The sequence below is a fragment of the Ursus americanus genome, chromosome 5 (genome assembly GCF_024610735.1).
Source record: "Ursus americanus isolate L20-20 chromosome 5, mUrsAme1.1.p, whole genome shotgun sequence".
NCBI classification, from domain to species: domain Eukaryota; kingdom Metazoa; phylum Chordata; class Mammalia; order Carnivora; family Ursidae; genus Ursus; species Ursus americanus.
The window spans coordinates 3452891-3470609 of record NC_142131.1 but is presented as its reverse complement, the minus strand read 5'-3'; the positions used below and the strand labels follow the sequence as shown (position 1 = coordinate 3470609).

General features: G+C 40.0%; 1 long non-coding RNA gene across 2 annotated transcripts in view; it reads right to left on the bottom strand.

The window, feature by feature from the left end:
- LOC148110027 (uncharacterized) overlaps positions 1 to 17719 on the bottom strand; it is an 89916-nt gene that overhangs the window by 46772 nt on the left and 25425 nt on the right. Inside the window, exon 1 of one of the 2 annotated variants that reach the window (XR_015724343.1) lies at positions 8606 to 8864. The exons of the other annotated variant lie outside the window; for it this stretch is intronic. This is a non-coding gene — a long non-coding RNA (uncharacterized LOC148110027). Of the gene's footprint in view, positions 1 to 8605; positions 8865 to 17719 lie in introns of those variants that run through there. 2 annotated transcript variants of the gene reach the window in all.

Genomic DNA, 17719 nt, shown 5'->3' with positions numbered 1-17719 from the left:
TGAGTAGGGTTTGGCCTTATTCCATAATCGGAAATGTCTTTTCCTTTCCTGCAAAACACACATAGCCCAAATGTTGCCTTCTAGACCTGGATAGAAGCCAGTGAATAAATTAAGCCTATTGGGTTTTCATCCCAAGCTAATTTTCCCAGCAGCCCCTGAAGACCTTCCCTCTGCTTGCGAGTCTCTTCTCTCCCTGCCAAATGCCAAGGAATTATTACAAGAGTATCGTAGCACAGTGGGACTGAAAAGAACATACTTATGAAGGAACACATGCCTTATGAAAGGGAATGAGTAGGAAGTGGGAAGATTTGCACACTTGTGTCCTATCAGGCTCAGAGTCTTACAGACTTTGAGCAGGGAAGCCCGTCACAGCCAGCCCCCAAACCCAGACACTGCACACTTCATAAGTCTTCCATGGAATACCAGTAAGAGGCGGGAACACCTCATCTGTGATGGTTGAACTATTACTTTTCATCTCCATCAAGTAAGGAGACCAGCAGTCATCTGCCGCACCAGGTTAACTCCTAAATTTTTTTGGGGGGGATCAAACTAAATCCAGCCTTTCTTCTATGTAGCTCTGATGCATATAGAAACTTACAAATGGGAGACCAGCAGACTTAAAATACCATCCTTCTTCAGTTTATTGTTCCCTCCCATTCTTCCTCCTCTTTCCCCTCCTTCTTTGTTTGAAGTGAGTCCTAAATCCATATTACCTCACATTTTTTTTTAACCCAAAACAGATGACCCATGAATAAAATCACTGATGTATTATAAGTATGTATTCCTCAATACTATTTTGGGAAGGCCAGAAGTCATCTACAAGATTAAAAGAAAGTAAAAGAAAAAAAAATTCAAATAAAAGCAATTCAATTATAAAGAGCATAGAAAGGAAACAAAATATCTGATATTCATTAATTAGAACAATTAGGCAATAAATTTCACTGAATTTCCTGACAACTAAAACAAAAATAAAACGGAAGTACTTTGTATTATAAAATGAAAAGGGTTGAAAATTCATGAGCTAAGCATTCAACTTAAATGTTTAAAAAAAATGTGATTCTAGAACTTTAACACATTGAACATAAAAGTCATGGCAGATGTTCTCGACTACAAGCAATTTTGTCCCTCAGGGGACATTTAACAATGTCTGCAGACATGTGTGGTTGTTACAACTGGTAGGTAGAGGCCAGCTGGCTGCTATCCATACTCCAGTGCACAGGACATGCCCCCACATTCAAGAACTACCTGCCCCAAAATATCAATAGTTGAAAAACCCAAACTTATGTGGCTTGTCTGAATTTCTGTCCAGGAGCAGTGGAAGACTTTAACTGGACAAATTTTCAAAAAACAAACAACAACAACAACGGAAGACCAAAAAAAAAAAAAAAAAAAAAGTCTTTTATTTCCCTAAGTTGAGATGTCTGACATATTGCTTACACAGAAAAAAAAATCCACGAAGCCAAGAGCTGGTTCTTTAAAACCATCCTCTGATGAGATTTACCAAGAAAAAAAGAATAAACATCTTAGGAATTAAAAAGTAGATATAAATAACCATTGAAACAGAAAGGACTGTAAAGGTAATAAGTGAATACTATGAACTTTTTGCTAATAAATTTAATAAAATTAAACAAGATTAACAAATTCCTAGAAAAAAATATAACCTGCCAAAAAAAGCTAACTTGAGAAGAAATATTCAGAATAGTTCTATAACAGTTAAAGAAATTAGTAGTTTAAAATCTTCCCTCAGCATTTAACCCTGTGAATGAAGAGTTATTTCATGCAGAAATTTGCACACGAATGTTCATAGCGGCTTATTTTTCAGTACTTAAACGAAGCTGGAGGAATTTAATAACAATACCCTTTAACACAGTTCAAACCACTATGAGGCTTTCAGGGATGAAGTTCCTAGGCTTAGGGCAGAGATGTTAGAAGTACATTAGCAAGATACACTATTATCTTCGAAACAATTTTCTCTAAACCTTCTCTAAAATCACAGAATAAATAAATTTCAAAATAAATTTTAACCATGTGCAGTTAATTTGATAACAGCCTTTTTTTGAGTAGCCAAATACTGGAAACTCAAATGTTCCTCGGTTAGTGAACTGTTCAAGAAACCGTGGTGTGTCCATACCATGAAGCACTACTCAGCAGTAAGAAATGAACTACAGATACACACAACTTGAATGAACCTCAAGAAAATTACACCAAGTATAAAAAGCCAATCTCAAAAGGATACATACTGCATGATTTCATTTGTGTCACATTCAGGAAATAACATAACAGAGCTGGAGAACAGATTCCTGATGCCAGGAGGCAGGGAAGGAGAGAAAGGATGGGTGCAGCTAGGAGTGACAGAAGGGATTCCTATGGCGATGGTATTGTTCACCATCGTCATTACAGTGGCCGTTCCACAAGCTACGCTCAGGATAAAACTGCAGAGAGCAACACACACGCAAACACGTGGATGAGTGCTTAGATAACTTGGTGAAATCTGAACAAACCCTATAGCTTGTACCAATGTCAGTATCTTGTGGGAGGCTAGGGGAAACACACACAGGATTTCCCTACACATTTCTGTGAAACCTCTCGTAAATCATTATATTTCAAAGTAAAAAGTTTAAAAAAATGAATATATAAGAAAATGATCTCACAAAGACAATACCAGGCCTAGAGGCACAAGTTTTAGATGTGATCTGACACGCTTTCAAGAAATGGATAATTTTCCTCTTACAAATTCTTCCAGGGAGAAGGAAAAAAACAAAAAAGACGACTCTCCAATCCACTTAATGAACTAATATAAGTTTGAAAACAAAGAGCAAGAAAAGTACAAGAAAATTACATGCCAGTCTTCACCATAAATATGAATGAACCTCCTCCAAAGTGAAGGCAAACTTACCCTAACGATGAATAAAATATGTGAGATACCAATTTTGAATTAGATTTATTCTAAAAGTGAAAGTGGTTTAATTTTATAAGATGTATTAATGTAAATTATAAGATTAACAGAGAAAATAGGAAAAAATATATATAAAATTCTTCCAGGCAGTCAAATGCTCTTAATAAACTGGACAGAAAAATGGAACTTCTCTAAAATAAAGGAATCTACCCAAAAAACCCACAAAAAACAAAAACCCACAGTAAACATTGGTGAAACACTACAAGTATTTCCTTTAAAATTAGAGACAAAAGAAGGCAACATCTATCATCATTTCTACTTAGCCTTGTACTGGACACCCTAACACAGAAAACAAAGAAAAAGAAACATATGGTGTCATAATTGGAAATAAAATAATTGTTATTATTCATAGATGATATTATTTACATTTCAAACCCCCAAATACTAACAAATTATTTTAAGAGAATTTAGCTAAATTTCTAGAGGTAAGATCAACATGAAAAAAAATCAATTCCATTTTTCATCAGTCAAAATATAAGAGTAAGAATATTTTTAAAATGTTATTTCAGGGGCACCTGGGTGGCTCAGTCGTTAAGCATCTGCCTTCGGCTCAGGTCATGGTCCCAGCATTCTGGGATTGAGCCCTGCATCGGGCTCCCTGCTCAGCGGGAAGCCTGCTTCTCCCTCCCCCACTCCCCCTGCTTGTGTTCCCTCTCTCGCTGCTTCTCTGTCAAATAAATAAATAAAATCTTTAAAAAATAAAAAATAAATAAAATAAAATATTATTTCAATAGCAACAAGAACTGTAAAATACCTAGGAATAAACTAATGAGAAATGTGCTAGCCCTCTATGGACATTAGCCCCCTCATATTTCAAAAAATTAAAGAAGACCACTAAATAAATGGAGAGAGAGATTTTTTTTGTGGCAAGGAATACTCAGTATTATAAAAATATCAGTTCTTCAAAAACTAATGATGTACTATACAGTGGCTGACTGAACACAATAAAAAAGAATTAAAAATATCAATTCTTTCTTATTTTCAAAAAATTCTAATTATTCATGTTCAGTAGAGATCCTTTTATAAATTAACAAGATAATTCTAAATTTTTAAGAACAAAAGGTCAAGAATAGCCAAGACATTCCTAAGGAAAAACCAAGAGGTACAAAAGACGGAGACTTGCCCTATTTGACAAAACTTTTCATAAAGCTATAGTATGGTATTATCACAGAGAAACGAATAGAAAAATAAACCATAATAGAAAGACTAGAAATAAACTCAAATGCAAATAGTTGATCCTTTGCAAAGGTGGTACTGCAGACCAGTGGGGGAAGAACGGACTACTCACTATATAGTACAGGGACATCAGGTTATCCATGAGTGGAAAAATCTTATTAAACCCTTACTTTACATTCTATGTACTCAAAAAACAAAATTCGAAGTGGATTAAAAACTTCAATATATGGGGAACCTGGGTGGCTCAGTCTGTTAAGTGTCTGCCTTCGGCTCAGGTCGTGATCTCAGGGCCCTGGGATCAAGTCCCACATCAGGCTCCACACTCAGTGGGGAGTCTGCTTGTCTCTCTCCCTCTCCTTCTGACTCTCCACCTGCCTGTGCTCAGTCTCCCTCTCAGATAAATAAATAAAATCTTTAAAAAAACAAAAAATTTAATGTAAAAAGCCAAACACGTACCAAGTGACTGAGCAAGTCCTTTCCTAAGTTTATGTCTGAGAGAAATGCTTGCACAGGTACACCAGGAGACATTTAAGATAAAGTTTGTAATAGCATTACTTATAACAGAAAGGGAAAAAAAGAAACCTGAAATATTCATGAAAAGGAGACTGCATCTTCTAGCATCAATAAGAATGAATCTCAAATATAAAATTTTGGAGGCTTTTACTTCTGCTTAAGACGTAGAAAGCCACAAGAAAATGTCACTCCCACCCTAAACAATGAGAAAAAAAACAATCTACAAAATCATTAATTTTTTTTAGACCATCAGAGAGCTGATGTCACAAGATAACCAAGTGAAGTAAACTGCAAAGAGTAGCAGGCTCTTTGAGGAGACAAGGGACACACAAACTCTCACCTTTGGCAGAGCACAGAAAGAAGGGAGAGCTGTTACAAAAGCCGTTAAATAGAAAACAACTAAAATGATAAGAAATCATTAAAGGCAAAGTGTGAAATACTGTGACAGTCTTGGGGTCCCAGTCACAGGCTGCATCTGCACCCACCTGCCATTTCTTCCCTACGTATCCACCACATGCTCACAAAGACGGGAAACCTAAGAAAGTCCTTCTGGGGACACAGACATGAAAAAGCTGCCAACACCTGAGAGTGGAGCAATTGTACTAGAGAAGCCGATATTCAATCCTGGCTCATCAGGACAAGGTCACGACTAGCGGCTGCTGAAGACAGACAAAAAAACCTGCCCATGACCTCATTATTAAACATTTCGAGAACAAGAAGCAAAAGCTGTCTGTCTCTGAGGCAGGAAACCCCTATGCTCTAGTACCTGCACTGAGTAGGAGGAGGCAGAAGTGGTCTGTCAGTGGGGTGCGGACAGAACGATGAGAAAACCCCACCCCTAAACTCAATGAAATTGGAAAAACAAAACAATAAGTCTTCTGGTATGCACCTAAAGCAATGTTTAGAAATTTATAGCATTCAAAGCTTTTACTGAAAAAGAAAGGTTTCAGATTAATGATCTAAAGTTGGAAAAAGAAAAGCAAATTAAACCCAAAATAAGCAGATGGAAAGAAACACTAAAGAGCAAAACTCAATCAAACAGATTAACAGGTAAAAGAGAGAAACTAATGAAACTACTAATTTCTTAAAAAGATCGATAAAATCAACAAAAGTCTACCAGACTGATTAAGGGAAAAAAAGGAAAGGAGATACAGATGACCACTATGAGGAATGGGAAAGGGATACAACCCCCTGACTCTGTGCACATTAAATGAATAATAAGGAAATATTAATAATAATTACCAACTTATTTAAATTCAACAAATTCCTTGAAAGACAAAAAAAAACTGAAAGCTCAGTCAAGAAGAAATAGGAACATAGATACAAAACCTCAACAAAATATTAGCAAACTGAATCCACCAATATGTAAAAAGGGTAATAAATCATGAATAAATGGGTTTTATCTCAGGTCTACAGGGTTGGTTCATCAAAAAAAAATAATAATAATGAAACACATCAACAAAGCCAAAAGGTAAATCCATATGCTCGTCTCACTGGATGCATAAAGACATTTAAAAACTCACTATCTCCTGATGAGAAACACTCTCAACACTCTAGAATAAGAAGGGAATATCCTCAACTGATAAAGGGCATCTGTGAAAAATCTACAAATATCATATTTAATGATTTAAAAAAATGAATGTTTCTGCCCCTAAGATTGGAAAGGAGTCAAGGATATCCACTCTATTTTTATTCATTACTACACTGGAAGTCATAGCCAGTACAATAATACAAGAAAAAGAACTGAAAGTAATAATATCTGAGAATAACACAGTAAAATCATCTTTATTTGCATTAACATGACCCTGCATGTATAATACTCTGAAAAACTACAGAAGTTACTTGAACTCAAGAAGTGATTTAACAAGGTCACAAGATAAAAGGTCAACATACAAAATCAATCTAGTTCTATCAACAAACAATTAAAAACTGAAATCTCAGGGCACTTGGGTGGCACAGTGAGTTGACCATCCAACTCTTGGTCGGCTCAGGTTGTGATCTTGGGGTCATGAGATTGAGCCCCACATCAGGCTCCACACTCAGCATGGAGCCTGCTTCACACTCTCTCCCTCTCCCTCTCCCACATGTTCTCGTGCTTGCTCTCTCTCTCTCTAAACTAAGTACATCTTTAAAAAAAACAAGTCTTGCAAAACCATCTATATAATTATATCAAAAAACATGAAATATGAAGGATACATTTAACAAAAGCATGTAAGAACACACTAAAAAAATACAAGTTATTGGTGACAAATTAATGGGGAAAGACATCATGCTCATGGTTGAATGACTCAATATTAAAATGTCAATTCTCCCCAGGTGATCTCCCCAGATTTGATGTAATTCCAATCAAAATTAAAGCAGGACACTTTTAAATAGTGATGAGTTGATTCTATAATTTATGAGTAAAAGCAATGGACCTGAATAGCCAAGAATTCTGGAGGGAGGGAGGGAAAGGGAGGGAAGGAGGAAGGAGACTTACACTACCTAATTTACTATATAAAGCTACAGTAATCAAAATAGTATGTTATTTGCATAAAGACAGACCTATAAATCAATGGAATCAAACCATGATTTCAAAACGGACCCACATATAGTATATATGATCAACTGACTTTTGACAAGTGTTGCCAGAATATCAAACATGCAAAAAAATGAACCTTTGCCATTATCTCCCACCACATAAAAATTATCTCTAAATGGATGACAGACCTGTACATAAAGGGTAAAATTATAAAAGTCCTAAAAGAAAACACAGGAGAAAATTACGGTGACCTTAAGTTAAAGAATTTTTTCAATAAAATACAAAAAGCACAAAAAGAAAAAAGATAAACTGGACTATCTCAAAATTAGAAAATTTTTCTCTTAGAAAGATAAAATGAAAAGACAAGTGATAGACTGGGAGAAAATTAAAAATTTGAACATTTCACCAAAGAAAAATCACAAATAACCAATAAACTCATAGCAAGATCTCGATGTTGTCATCAAGGAAATAAAAACTCAAACCTTAAAGGGACGCTGCTGCAGAGCCAGCAGAACGCCTCAACTAAAACATCACGACCCCAGCGAGGAGGCTGAACATCTGGAAATGGTCCTGCCCACTGCCGGCAGGGTTGCAAAACGGCACAGAAACCATTTTGGTCTTTTCCTCTAAATTTAAACACATACTGATCATATGACCCAGGAAATTTACTTCCAGATACTTTTCCAATAGAAATGAAGCAAAAGGGGCACCTGGGTGGCTCGTTCGGTTAAGCAGCTGCCTTCAGCTCAGGTCATGATCCCAGGGTCCTGGGATCCAGCTGTGTCAGGCTCCTGGCTCAGTCGGAAGTCTGCTTCTCCCTCTCCCCCGATTGTGCTCTATCTCTCTCTCACTATCTCTCTGTGTCAAATAAATAAATGAAATCTCTAAAAAAAAATTTTTTTTAAAGAAATGAAGCAAGATCACAAAAGAACTATTTGCAAATGTGGTATGCTAAGTCAAAAAAAGCCTAATACAAAAGACTTTAGATGGAAGGAGTGATGTCACCAATATGGTGACATAGAGCATTTCTGACTTCACTTCCCCTCACAAGAAGACACCACTAAGAGAATCCTAGAATCTGAGAGCAGAGCGAGGCTGAAGCTCTCTCCTGCGTCACAGAGACAAAGACAGACTGCATCCAACGTGTAAGAGAAGCGCCTATCCTTGACTGTTGCCCCTCCCCCAGGCCAGGACAGCAAGCACCATGCGGAGAGGTCTCCCCTGAGCCTCTGGTTTCTCCAGCAGGAAAAGAGAGCCTAGGGTAGACATCTAGCTCCCCCAGCAGAGTGGGTCATTTTTTTGGAACCCTCCCCCCCCAACTCCAGTCTCATCCCACAGGGATTGTGGGCAAACCTACAGATCTTGACCACTGGGAATCAGAGAAGGTGGGAGAGGCTTCCAACAACAAGCACTCTGATCTTAGCAGACCGAGTCCCTACCTGCAGCCCCCAAGTCGTGATACCAAACCAGCATCTTTGTTCATCCAGGGAGCCAAGGTGGTGGCACAGTCTGACCAGGGAATTTAGGAGGGTGCAGGTCTGCCTGATTCAGGTCCTCAGATGAAGAGGCCTGCCGGCCCTGGTGCCTGAGCTGCCCCCACCAAGGCGGGAGAGAGCTGGGTGACAGCCTTGCCTTTTGCTGAGTGTAGCTCCCAGTCCGGCCTGACCAGAATGCCAGAACACCTGGAGAGCTAATTCATAGTCCCACCCACTGCTGAACGTCACTCCCTGACCCCTCCCAACTGGAATGCCATACTGGGAACACCTGGAAGCTGCTTAGTCCGGCAATGCTAGGGCAGGGGATTATCCCAGGCAGAGCTGGTCATCCACAGAGCGAAACCTGTGGTAGTGTTTGGCCAGAGAACTTGGGGAGTAGGTCAGCTTGAATAAAGACCACAGGCTTGGAGGGTTCCCCTGCTTTGCACAGGCAGGGGAGCTAATTCACGGGTGAAGCGCCTGGCCCCTCCGGCTCAGAAAGCCTGATTGGGAGCACCTGAGAGGCTCCTTGGAGCTGGCCCTGCCTACCTTTCCCAGGCAGGAAAACTAATTCATAGCCCCGCCCACTACCTCGTGTAACTCCAGGCCTCTTTCCATCAGAAAACGTGATTGAGAACAGCTGGAAGTTGCACAGCCCAGCAATGGTAGAAAGTAAAGCAAGCAGAGCTGGTCATCCACAGAGCAAAACCAGTCACACCGTTCAACCTGGGCGCATGGGGAGTGGGTCGACTTAAGACCACAAACAAAGAGCCTTACCAGGCTTGGAGGTTTCTCCAGCTTCGCACAGGCAGGAGAGCTGATAGCCCAGCTCACACCTCAGTGGAGCTCCCAGCACCCCACCCCCAACCAGAAAGCCTGATCAGAAGCTCCTGGAAAGCTTAGAGCTGGTCCTCCTGACCCTCCCAGGCACAAGACATAATTCATAGCCCAGCTCACTTCTGAGTGTAGCTCCTGGCCTCACCTGACTAAAAAGCCTGCCTAGAACTCCTGAAAGCTGCTTAACCCAGCAATGCTTGAGCAGAAAGTAGAGGGCAGAGCTGGTCATCTGAAAAGCAAAGCACCATTCTTGCCACGGGTTGGCTTGAGTCAAGACTGTAAACAAAGAGCCTTTCCAGCCTTGGGATGGGTTCTCTTATTCCCTCCTGCCAGGGAAACTAATTCATAGCCCAGTCCATGGCTGATTAAGGCCTTCAGCCCCACCTCTCTGCCCCACCCCCCACCCCCAGGAAACCAAACCACAACACACAGGAAGCTATACAGCCCACCTCACAGCCCTGCTCACAGTGGCACTTGAACAAAGAGCACAGCCCATGGCTTTCCCCATCTGTGGAGCAGCACAGTGGCCCTGCCTGGGCAGGGAATTCAGTGCACAGTCTTGCCTGATTTGTTACTCAAACAATGAGCCCTGCAGGCTCTGGGGCCATCCTGCTGTCCAGCTACGACGGGGAATTTAAGTCATAGATTCACTCACTGCCCAGGACCAGATGACTTCACTGGCGAATTTTAGCAAGCATCTGAATTAATACCAATCCCTTCTCAACTCTTCCCAAAAAATCAAAGAGTAGGAAACATTCCCAAACTTATTTTATGAGGCCAAAATTACCCCGATACCAAAACCTGAAAAGGATACTACCGGAAAAGAAAGAAAACCATAGACAAATATCCCTGATGAATTAAGATGCAAAAATTCTCAAAATACTAGCAAACTGACTTCAACAGCACATTAAAAGGGTCATTCACCATGACCAAATGGGATTTATCCCTAGGATGCAAGGATGTTTCAACACTGACAAATCAATCAACGTGATACATGATTGAAAGAATGAAAGAAAAGATCATATGATCATCTCAACAGATGCAGAAAAAGCATTTGACAAAATTCAATATTGAAATACAATAAAAACTCTTACAAATTAGGTATACAAAGAAATTACCTCAACATTATAAAGGCCATATATGACAAGCTCACAGCTAACCTCATACGCAATGATGAAAGGCTGAAAGCTTTTTCTCTAAGATCGGGAACAAGAAAAGGATGCACACTCGCACCACGCCCACTCAACATAACATAGGAAGTCTAAGCCAGAGCAATCAGGCAAGAAAAAGAAAGTCATCAAAATCGGAAAGGAAGGCGCAAAATCGTCTCCATTTGCACAGACATTATTTTATATATAGAAAATACTGAAAATTCCATGAAAAACTGTTAGAACTAATCAATAAATTTAGTAAAGTTCCAGGACACAAAATTAACATACACAAATCAAATAAGTGGAAATGCATCCTGTGTTCATGGATTAGAAAAATTAATGTAGTTAAAATGTGAAAACTACAAAAAGCTATCTATAGATTCAATGCAATCTCTATCAAGATTCCAATGACATTTTTTACAGAAGTAGAAAAATCAATCCTAAAATTTTTTAAAAGATTTATTTATTTCAGTGAAAGAGAGAGAGAGCATAGTGGGGAGAGGCAGAGGAAGGAGAGAGGAACCCAAGCAGACACCCTGCTGAGCACAGACCCCCCTGACACACACACGGGGCTTGATCTCAAGACCCTGAGATCAGACCTGAGCGGAAACCAATGATGCTTAACTGGCTATGCCACCCAGCTGCCCCGATCCTAAAATGTATATGGAACCACAAAAGACCCTTAATAGCCAAAACAATCCTGAGAAAGAACAGCAAAATGAGAGGTATGGCACTTCCTGATTTCAAGCTATGTTATAAACCTATAGTAATCAAAACTGTATGGTACTGGCATAAAATCAGATGCACAGAAAGAACAGAATCTGGAGTCCAGAAATAAACCCATGCATATGCAGTTAACTAATATTTGAAAAGGGAGCTAAGAATACTCAATGGAAAAAAGATGGTCTCTTCAATAAATGGTCCTAGGAAAACTGGATATGGAATTTAGACCCAAAGAACAGAACTAGACCCTTATCTTACACCACTCACAAAGATTAACTTGAAACAGATTAAAGATTTAAATGTAAAACTGGAAACCATAAAACGCCTAGAAAAAACACAGGAAAAATATACTTGACATGAGTCTTGGCAATGATTTTTTTAGGTACGACACCTAAATCACAAGCAACAAAATAAGAAATAAACAAGCAGGATTACATCAAATTTAAAAACTTTACAGCAAAAAAAAAAAAAAAACAACAAAATGAAATGACAGCCTATGGAATGGGAAAAAATGCTTGCAAACCATATATCTAATAAGGGGTTAAAATTAAAAATATATAAAGAACCCATAAACTCAATAGCAAAAAAAAAAAAATCAAATTTAAAAATGGTCAAAGGACCTAAACAGACATTTTTCCAAAGAAGATATGCAAATGGCCAACAGGTACGTGAAAGGATGCTGAACATCGCTAATCATCAAGGAAATGCAAATCGAAACCACAATGAGATATCACTTCACACCGATCAGAATGGCTATCACCAAAATGACGAGATAACAAATGCTGGCGAGGATACAGAGAAAAGGGAGCCCTTGGGCATCATGGGAAAGTAAATTGGTATGGCCACTATGGAAAACATCGTGGAAGTTCCTCAAAAAATTAAAAATTGAACTACAATATGATCCAACAATTCTACTCTGGGAATGTAGTCAAAGGAAATGAAAACACCATGTATCTGTACCGCTATGTTGGCTGCAGCATTATTTACAACGGCCGAGACATGGAGACAACATAAGTGTCCGCTGATGGATGAATGGACAAAGGAGTTGTGGTACATACATGTGACAGAATATTATTCAGCCACAGAAAAGAAGGAAATCCTGCCATTTGCAGCAACATGGATGGACATGGAGAACATTATGTTAAGTGAAATATTCAGACAGAAAGATCAAATAGGATCTATTTGATATGTTCAATCTAATTTAAAAAAGAAAAAGCCACAGAAAAAGAGATCAGACTGTGGTTACCAGAGGCAGGGGTTGGGGAGGACTGGCTAGAGGTGGTAAAAAATTACAAACTTCCAATTATAAGTAAATACTAGGGATGTAACGTACAACATGATGACTATAGTTAACACTGCTGTATCATATACATAAAAATTAAGAGTAAATCCTAAGAACATCTTATCACATGATAAATTTTTTTTCCTTTTTTTTCTGTATCCATATGGGATGATGGATGTTAAAAAACTTAATGTAGTAATTATTTCACAATATATGTAAGTCAAATCATTATGCTACACACCTTAAGCTTATACAGTTCTATATGTCAATTACATCTCAATAAAACTGAAAAAAGAAAACTTCATGCCATAAAATTCCATTTATAGGACATTCTGGAAAGGCAAAAAAAAAAAAATAGTGACAGAAAACATATCAATGGTTGCCAGGAATTTGGGGTTGGGGAAGGGACTGACTACTAGGAATACAAGGAAACTTTATGAAGAGATGAAAATGTTATTCATCTTAATTGTGGGGTTATCATGCAGGTACATACCTTTATCAAAACCCATCTGAACTATACACTTCAAAAGGTAAATTTTATTGTATATAAATTATACCTCAATTTCCTAACTTCAAAAAATGTGAATGTAAAAGCAAATCAGAGAAGAATACATACAATATGCGCCCATTTACGTAAAGATTGAAACTTTTCATAAGATCCACAATATTGTTTTGGGATACATAAGTATGCAGTTAAACACAAAATTCTAAATAGTGGTTTCCCATGGGAGAACAGGAGAGAAATAGGATCAGGAGAGGTATTTGGGTCTTTAAAAGTCTTCCATCCTCTACTTTTTAAGGTGGGTGGTCTCTACATTGGCACCTATATTATTACACTTTATTTCTTGTACAGTATACACTTTTGTATGTATGAAATATTTTATTTCATAATAAAATAGAAATTAAGAGGAGGGAGAAAAGATTGCGGAGGAGTAGGGGACCCCTTTTTCAGCTGGTCCCCTGAATCGAGCTGGAGAGGTACCAGACCAGCCTGAACATCCACAGAATCAGCCTGAGACGCAGGAAGATACATCTGGATCTCTACAAATGAACATCTCTAGTGCTGAGTATTGAGGTACGAAGTGGGGAGCCAAGAAACCACGCACAGATATCAGAAGATAAACGGAAGGTGGAGGGAGCCGCTGCGTTCGGGTGCCAGGAAGCGGTAGCCACCTGCACAGGGGAGCAGGCGGACTCGGGAGGGCACCCGCGAGAGAGAGCAGACTGAGACTGTGAGCCCGGGACGCGCGACCAGACTGAAAGCCGGAACTTCGGAGCGCTCACTGGAACCGGACTGATACTGGGAGCTTGGGAGCGCAGGCATGTGTCCAAACTGAAAACCGGAGCTCCTGAGTGCACACTGCAACCCGACTAAAACCGGGAACTTGGGAGCGCGCACACGACCAGACTGAAAACTGGCCCTCCAGAACACACATGCAAACCACACTGAGAACAGGGAGCTTGGGAGCGTGCACACGACCAGACTGAAAACTGGCCCTCCAGAACACACATGCAAACCACACTGAAAACAGGGAGCTTGGGAGCGCGCACACGACCAGACTGAAAACTGGCCCTCCAGAACGCACATGCAAACCACACTGAAACAGGGAGCTTGGGAGCACGCGCAGAAACCGGGGGCGGCTGGCAGTGTCAGAAGGATGGAGACACCGGGCCCTGGAAGCAAGGGCTGGGAGAGCAGCTGGGGGACGCACAACCTGGGAAGCTGCAGGGTTTTTAGCAGCACCAACAGAAACAGAGTTAAAGTGGCCAGGAGAGCTCAGTGGAGAGCAGACTGTGATCTCTCTGTTCTGAGACAGAGGCTAGGATACGGCCACTGTTGCTCTCTCAGAAGAGTCAGATGAGAGAGAAACCTCCAGGGAAAGCCACCAAAGAACAAAAACCCAGAAATACCAGCTCACATTGTGCCCACCCCCATCCCGCCTCACAGGGATGGAGCAACTCTACCCAAACAGGGTTGCCTGAATATCAGCGCAGGAGGCCCCTCCCCCAGAAGGCAGGCTGAAAAATCAAGAAGCCCACATCCCTAAGCTCCCTATAAAACAAGTGCACACTGCCTGGGTCCCGGACAATAATTTGGGCTCTGGGCATCCCCGCAACCTCTCCTCATCAGAATGACGAGGAGGGGAAACCCTCAGCAAAGAAAGGAGACGGAGACTGTGGCCTCTGCCACAGAACTGATGGATATGGATATAACCAAATTGTCAGAAATGGAGTTCAGAGTAACAATGGTTAAGATGATGTGTAGGCTTGAAAAAAATATTAACGAAAATATTAATGAGAATATAGAACCTCTAAGGGCAGAAATGACAGCGAATCTCACAGAAATTAAAAATGCTATGAATCCACTGCAGTCTAAACTAGATGCTCTGACGGCCAGGGTAGATGAGGCAGAAGAACGAATTAGTGAATTGGAGGATGGAATGGTAGAAGAGAAAGTTAAAACAGAAACTTGGCTCAAAAAAATCCAATCTCAAGGGGCGCCTGGGTAGCAAAGTTATTGAGCATCTGCCTTCAGCTCAGGGCGTGATCCCAGCATTCTGGGATCGAGCCCCACATCAGGCTCCTCTGCTGGGAGCCTGCTTCTTCCTCTCCCACTCCCCCACTTGTGTTCCCTCTCTCACTGGCTGGCTCTCTGTCAAATAAATAAACAAAATCTTTAAAAAAAAAATCCAATCTCAAGAGTGTAGATTACGGGAGATTACTGACTCAATGAAACGTTCCAATGTCAGAATCATCGGCATCCCCGAGGGGGTGGAGAAAGAGAGAGGTCTAGAAGAGATATTTGAATAAATTGTAGCTCAGAACTTCCCTAATCTGAAAAAAGGAAACAAGTATTCATGTCCAAGAGGCAGAGAGGACCCCTCCCAAGGTCAATAAGAACAGACCTACACCACATCATGTCATAGTGCAATTGGCAAATATTAGACCCAAGGATACAGTACTGAAAGTGGCCAGGGGGAAGAAAATCCTTATGTACAGAGGTAAAAATACCAGCATAACGTCAGACCTGTCTACAGAGACATGGCAGGCTAGGAAGGGTTGGCAGGGTATTTTCAAAGCTCTATCTCAGACAACGTGCAGCCAAGGATCCTTTATCCAGCAAGGCTGTCATTCAGAATTGATAGAGAGATAAGGACCTTCCAGGATCCGCAGAAAGTGACCAAATTCGCAACCACAAAACCAGCACAACATGAGATATTAAGGGGGGTTCTAGAAAAGTAAAAAGGCCCCAAGAGTGATACAAGAACAGAAATTTACAATCTATAGAAACAAAGACTTCACAAGCAACATGACATCATTAAAATCATCTCTCTCAACAATCACTCTCAATGTGAATGGCCTAAATGCACTCATAAATGCCACAGGGTTGCAGATTGGATAAAAAGACATGACCCATCCATTTGCTGTCTACAAGAGACTCATTTTGAATCTAAACCTACATCCAGGCTCTAAGTGAAGGGATGGAAAACCATTTTTCATGCCAATGGACCTCAAAAGAAAGCTGGGGTAGCAATTCTCATATCAGACAGATTAGATTTTAAACTAAAGACTGTAGTTAGAGATACAGAAGGACACTATATTATTCTTAAAGGATGTATCCAACAAGTGGGTATGACAATTATAAATATCTATGCCCCCAACAGGGGAACAGCTAGATACACAAGGCAACTCTTAACCAGAATACAGAGACATATAGATAATAATACGTTAATAGTAGGGGACCTCAACACTCCACTCTCAGCAATAGACAGATCATCTAAGCAGAAAATCAACAAAGAAACAATAGCTTTGAATGACATTTTGGACCAGATGGACCTCATAGATACATACAGAACACTACACCCCAGAACAACAGAATACTCATTCTTTTTGAATGCACATTGAACTTTGTCCAGAAGAGACCATATACTGGGTCACAAAACAGGTCTCACTGATACCAAAAGACTGAGATTATTCCGTGCATATTCTCAGACCACAATGCTTTGAAACTGGAACTCAATCACAAGGAAAAATTGGGAAGAAACTCAAACACTTGGAAACTAAGAACCATCCTGCCCAAGACTGATTGAGTAAACCAGGAAATTAAAAATCAATTTAAACAATTTATGGAGACCAATGACAATAAAAACACAATGGTCTGAAACCTATGGGACACTGCAAAGGCAGTCCTAAGGGGAAAATACATAGCCATCCAAGCCTCACTCAAAAGAACAGAAAAATCTAAAATGCAGTTTTTATATTCTCACCTCAAAAATCTGGAGCTGGAACAGAAGAACAGGCCTAACCCACTCACGAGAAGGTAGTTGATCAAGATTAGAGCAGAGATCAATGAATTAGAAACCAGGAGCACAGTAGAGCAGATCAACAGAACTAGAAGCTGGTTCTTTGAAAGAATAAATAAGATCGATAAGCCACTGGCCAGACTTATTCAAAAGAATAGAGAAAGGACCCAAATTAATAAAATTATGAATGAAAGGGGAGAGGTCACAACCAACACCAATGAAATAGGAAGGATAATTAGAAACTTTTACCAACAACTTTATGCCAATAAATTAAACAACCTGGAAGAAATGGATGCCTTCCTGGAAACCTATAAACTACCAAGACTGAATCAGGAAGAAAATGATTATTTAAACAGACCAATTATGAAGAGATTGAAGCAAAAACCTCCCCAAAAACAAGAGTCCAGTGCCTGACGGATTCCCTGGGGAATTCTACCAAACACTCAAAGAAGAAATAATACCTATTCCCCTGAAGCTGTTTCAAAAAATAGAAACAGAAGGAAAACTACCAAACTCATTCTACGAGGCCAGTATTACCCTGATCCCCACCAGGCAAAGACCCCATCGAAAAGGAGAATTACAGACCTATATCCCTGATGAATATGGATGCCAAAATTCTCAACAAGATCCTAGCTAATAGGATCCAACAGTACATTAAAAGGATTATCCATCATGACCAAGTGGGATTCATCTCTGGGATGCAACGGTGGTTCGACATTCACAAATCGATCAGTGTGAAAGATCACATCAACAAGAAAAGAGTCAAGAACCATATGATCCT